Below are 6,559 nucleotides of genomic sequence, written 5' to 3'. Positions count from 1 at the left end.
TGATGTCTGTAGCTACAGGCATCACTCAGATATCCCCGCTCAAAGCCGAGGACATCATTTGGCGTACGGCGGGCGGGAAGCGGTTTTAATGGTGTTCGCACAAATTTATTTGTCTGTTCGCATGTTCTGCTGCGAACCGAACAGGGGGGATGTTCGGCCCATCCCTAGTTCTCATTAAGAATCATGGGGGTACAACTTGTCAAGCAACTCGGAAGTCCAAAGTCGCCCAACTGTGAAACAAGTCATATATATTTTAATAGAAAGGAGCTCTCATTTATACTTGCATTTACATCAGCAGAACAAATGCAGGAAGTGATGTGTGCACATGGGCCAGAAGCAAATGTGTGGGGATGCCAAACAAATCAATGATCCCCACCCACACCAAATCTAACTACCACATCCACCCCCACATTGATTAAGCACAAGTACATATCATTCCCTTATCCGGAAAATGAGCCGCACCTCCTCTTTGCTAAAGAGGGACCTCACCATGTCCACCTAGATGGAGATCTTGACCAGCACAGGGACTTCTAGGTGATTACAATGACTTATTTCTGGATCAGAAGGCGAAACTACACTCTTTTAATCACTGCTGCAAATATTTGATCGCAACCACTATTAGAATTGTATTATTTTTGTTTATTTTCAGATATGCAAATTTGTATTTCTACTTATATTTAAAGGCGTTCAATAAGAAATGGTGTCCCTGGGTTAGCAGCAGGAGGAAATCGTTCAGCTGAAATCACACACTTTCATTCCCGCATGTCAGTCCTGACTGCAGGGGCAATTTCAGAGACATCTGTGCAGGTTTCTGCACTGATATCAATACAAATTGCACCCCAAAGTCACACCAATTAAAACAGTGCAATTGTCACCGCTTTGACATGTCAAATCGCACCAATGTGAACTAAAGCTGACACAAACACTGCCTATCCACCAGCTGAATTCATTACCTGTAATTCTCCACAGCCATTATATATAAAGATTCTACCTTTATCATTTACTTGCAGGTGTGCAGAAGCCTAAGTTTACATTGGAGCAATTTGTCATGCAATTTGAGAGATCAAATCGCATGACTATTGGCAGCAATGGCACTGTTCCAATCGATGCAACATTTTTTTTGCTAAAGTAGTTCCTGCACTACTTTTGCCAATTTCTGGTGCAACTTCAATAGACATTTGTGTATGAAGCCACACGGATGTCTATCAAGTAGCACCTAAAATCACGCTGACCTTGCTACTTTGAAATCGTGCTACTTCAAGTGAAGTAGTGCGATTTCAAAGTAGCATCAATGTAAACCAGGGCAAAGAGATTAGTTTTTTGGTGCACAAATACATATTGAAATAAAATATAAGAGATATTGCACTTTCCCAAAACCACCACCCACAAACTAAAGAGAAGAAAGTAGAAAAAAAAAAAAAAAACCAAAACACAACAAGGCTCAATAATGTACTTTTATTTTACCAGCAGAAAAACAAAATTACATTTACTAGCTTCAAAAAATTTTGGACAGGACATATGGTGCTACATTTAGCAATGGGATTTTAAGGGCCCTGCTCACAGGAGCTTACAATCTAAAATTAGACAAAACCTTAGAGTGGACACAGCTTTAATTTCTGTGTATAATGTTCAACACATCACATTGTTATCTGCAAGATTATAGAAACATACTTAGTCAGTCATTCTTACAAAGCATTCCCACATAATATTACAAAAGACTTATTCAAAACACCCACCACCAGCCCACAATCCACACATACATACATTGATGACCATGTTCTGCTGGAAGCTGCATTTCGGTGTACACGATTAAACGAGATAAAAAAAAGAGTAGGTCAGCAGATGCTTCCAAACGATGTTTGCATGATCAGACAGGAACAATACACACACAACATTGACAGCATGGCCACATAAACCCACTTTTGATTGAAAAAATGCACAAGAATTTCATCAAATCTCCCAATAGCATTCCTTCTCCCCCCCCACAAATCACAGCAAAAAACCTGACCTTCTCAGGCCAAACAAACCCCCTACTGCAGGCCTTTATATAAGAGAGGTTGTATTGTTAGCACACTGACACACCCAATAGAAGTACACGCCCACCAGTATCTTTCAATCTGTCTCTTCATGTATGTCTAAAGTGATTGCACCTGATGGGCAGGAACACATAATAGTGTTCGCAACTCTGTTAGCCCTTGGCTATGTGCATCAAATCTCCAACTACAGGACAAAGATCAAAGTCCATTTGCATCCACATAAACAAAGCAACAGTTTTCTAAGCATATGTACCCGTGCAGTGTAAACCCTAAAATTTGAATTGTCCAAGTCCCTGAGCATGATTAGTGCTAATAAACATTAACATCAGTCCCTGGCTGCAATGAGCTTCCAATATAAAGTCCAAAATTAACGTTCTTACATTAGAACCTATTTCGACAGGAGACAAATAAAATGCCAGCATGTCTTTGGATTGTGGTGAGAAACCCACACAGGGATAACATAAACTTCAACACAAGGATTAGCATGTTGGGGAATTGAACCAACATCCCAGGTGCTGCTAGACAGAACTGCTACCCACTTACCCACCAGGCATCCCCACACATGTTCTCTGCATCTCTGTGGTGTGAACCAGCCCTAAGTCCATAGCCATGCTCAGTGTCACAAGCAATATACAATATATTGGCCTAAGTATTGGGATGCCTGCCTTTAAATGCACATGAACTGTAATGGCATCCCAGTATTAGTATTGGGTTCAAAACTCATTTGGCCCACCCTTTGCAGCTATAACATCTTCAACTCTTCTTGTCCACAAGGTTTAGGAGTGTGTCTATGGGAATGTTTGACCATTCTTCCAAGTGCATTTGTGAGGTCAGGCACTGATGTTGGATGAGAAGGCCTGACCTACAGTCTCCTCTCTAATTCATCCCCAAAGTGTTCTGTTGTGTTGAGGTCAGGACTCTGTGCAGGCCAGTCAAGATCCTCCACCCCAAAATCACTCATCCATGTCTTTATGGACCTTGCTTTGTGCACTGGTCCAAATGATTTGGTGGAGGGGTAATTATGATGTGGGGTTGTTTTTCAGGGGTTGGGCTTGGCCTCTTAGTTCCAGTTAAGTGAACTCTTAAGGCATCAGCATACCAAGACATTTTGGACAATTTCATGCTCCCAACTTTGTGTGAATAGTTTGGGGAAAGCCCCTTCCTGTTCCAACATGTTTGAACACCAGTGCACAAAGCAAGGTCCATAAAGACATGGATGAGCAAGTTTGGGGTGGGGAAACTTGACTGGCCTGCACAGAGTCCTGGCCTCAACCCGATAGAACACCCTTTGGCTGAATTAGAGTAGAGACTGCAAGCCAGGCCTTCTCATCCAAAATCAGTGCCTGGCCTCACAAATGAACTTCTGGAAGAATGATCAAACATTCCCATAGGCACACTAAACCTTGTGGACAGCCTTCCCAGAAGCTGTTCTAGCTGAAAAGGGTGGACCAAATCAAATTTTAACCCTACGGACTAAGACTGGGCTGCTTAACGTTCATGTGTGTGTAAAGGCAGGTGTCCCAATACTTTTGGCTAAATAGTGTATCTGGAAAAGACTTACAATGGTGGTGGAACCCTCCTACACATAACTACTACATTTAGACATAATTATAGGACCTGGGAGATGAGACAACTTCTTTACATGAAGTAACATGGTTGGGATTTGAACCCAGACCCTCAGGGATACTAAGCAGAAGTTCTAACCTCTAAGCTGAAGTTCTAACCTCTAAGCCACGGAGCTGCCACGTGTGAGACCCTCCTACACATAACTACACATAAATACACATAAAAACACATAAATACTGCATTTCTATGGACATACAAGTTATGGAATTACATTACTCAAGAGTTATTCTTCTTGATTTATTCTGTGATATTTGGTGTTTTTTTGTGGGTGAGAGTAGAATATTACTCTCAAATTTTTGGGAATTACATTTTGATTTCTGATGTTGGTACACATATCACATTTTTTGGGCTCAAATTATGAATATTTGGAAATAATAAAAAGCACAAAAAAATGTGATTCATTTTAAATTTGCATCAGCAATGGTATTGTTTGTGGATTGTAAAGACACCTGTGTGAGTTTAGGTTAAAGATTGTTGTGAGATGAAGAGTAACAAGTGAAAGTGACAGAGAAAAATATATTTTATCAAAACATTCCACATTGTAGCATTCTTAAAATCAAAATATTTTAAGTAGAAGCAACAATGTTGCAAAGGAAAATTTATTTCACAGAAAGATACATTTCATCTCAACATTAAAAGGTTTTTTTGTGAAAGTTAGAATTGTTCCATTAGAATCAGTGACTGAAACTTCATTTGGACTAAATTAGAGCAGATTTTAACTTCCAAAAAATGTTCTCTAATTAGCTCTCATTTTGGTATTTACTATAGCTCCAGGTAAAAAAGACACTGGAGATAAAATGAGAGTTATTTTCAGGTCTGAGCATGCTCAGTTGTGTTGGCACCTAGTTGTCCAAAACGGGGAATTTTTCACTTTTCAGACTTTTAAAGATATTTCAGTGTAGAAATCACTTTTTCACACAGTTTAAAAGCAGATAATCTTTAAATAATATACCGCATATTTCAGTACCATTTAGACAATTATATCATGTTCTAAACATTATTTCCATGTGCAATTCTCTAGGTTTTAGCAGAGTAAGGGTTTGGGCACTATTTAGATTCAGGGAGCTATAGTAAATTCGATTTTGGGAGAATTTTCTCACCAGCGCTATAGTGAATACCGTTTTAGCGCGAATTAGCGCTATTAGCGCTAATTTGCGCTAAATTGCCGCGAATCAGCGCTAATTCACGGCAATTTGCGCGAATTAGCGCCATAGCGCTATAGTTAATGACCCCCATTGTGTTGAAGGATGTAGTCCAATGACTGTAATATAAAGTCATTGAATGCTTTCTCAGAAGGGATAGTTTGTGACAGAATACGTTGAATACACGTTAAGCCTGTGCTATGCGGTATAGAGCTATACAATGTTTCAACATCGATAGAGACCAAGATCGTATGGTCAGATACTTGGATTCCATTGATAATTTGGAGTAGATGGATGGTATCCCTTATGTAAGATGGTAAGGACGACACTAGTGGTCTGAAATGTTCATCAACAACCTTAGATAAGTTTTCAGTGATGGAGCCATTGCCCGACACGATGGGTCTGCCCGGTGGATCTATAGGGTTTTTATGAATTTTGGGGAGGGAATAAAATGTGGGGATCATTGGGAATGCGGTGCGGATATATTTCCACATTTGGTTGGAAATTATGTTATTATTTAATGCTCAATCAACGAGAATGTAGAATTCCTCGTTGAATCGAGTAATTGTCTGGAATTCGATAGGTCTGTACCAGTCTGTGTTATTCAATATTTTCATGCACATGGATATGTATTGCTCATTGTTCATCAGAACAATGTTCCCGCCCTTATCTGAAGGTTTGATAACCAAGTCAGAATTTTGGGCTAGATCATTCAGGGCTATTTGTTCATTCGTAGTTAAATTATCAGCTACTTGAGAGTTGGTACTCATACTTTTAATCTCTTGGGTGATTAATTTTAGGAAGGTAGCTATCCCATGGTTGGAAGATGGAGAAGGATAGAGGTCTGACTTTTTCTTTAATTTAGAAGCTTGTTGTACCGTTGTAATCGGATTGGTCGGTGTGTTTAAGCAAGACTCCAAATCGATAATATCGATGAGGTCTCGGGTATCGCTCTCTTCTAAGAGTGAGTTTAAATCTGCTAGTGCTTGGCGTTCTTTGACTGTTTGAAAAGTGGTTGAGTTTACATCACTTTTGTTAAACATGCTCTGAAGTTGGAGCTTGCGAGTAAACAGATGTACATCTTTTATTATTTCAAATTTGTCAGTTTTTCGGTTAGGGCAAAATGTAAGACCCTTGGATAATACAGAGGATACATCCACTGTGAGGGGGTATGAGGAAAGATTAATTATGTTATATGATTGAGGTACAGAGTGTTCTATGTTGGAACAGTGGAGGGGGTATTCAAGTTTTTTGGCTGAAACAAACTCGGATTTTGATGGTGGTAGAAGGAGTTTCTTTAGTGATTGAACCGGCAGGAATTGGACCAGGGTTGTTATCAGGGAGGGTGGATTTTTTAGTGGGAGTCTTATGTGTTCGGGTTCTTTGATTTCGTTTAGGTCTACCCTCAAAGCTATCCCCATCCCTTTGTCGTTTTTGTTTTTTTGTATGTCTATTGATTTTAGGGAATGAGTGCGACACACTTGACGCTACAGATGAGGTATCGGAGGCATCTGATTGATAATCGTTTTGTTTATAACGGCGTTGGCGATTACTAGTATTAGTCTGTTGGTGCCATTTATAGACCCTTCCTTCTTGGAAGGCCTGTTTGTCGCGTAGGAATTTGTTTTCCTTTTTAGCAAGAATGTCTCTGTTGAAAGCCTCGATATGTGCCTTTAGTTTCTCGTTAAGCTCTGGGAGAGAGGGGTGGGTGTTTAATGTATTGATTTGGGAATATAATTTGTCTATGTTTCTGTC

The sequence above is a fragment of the Aquarana catesbeiana genome, linkage group LG02 (genome assembly GCF_042186555.1).
Source record: "Aquarana catesbeiana isolate 2022-GZ linkage group LG02, ASM4218655v1, whole genome shotgun sequence".
Taxonomy (NCBI): Eukaryota; Metazoa; Chordata; class Amphibia; order Anura; family Ranidae; genus Aquarana; species Aquarana catesbeiana.
Note: the sequence above shows the minus strand (reverse complement) of the source record.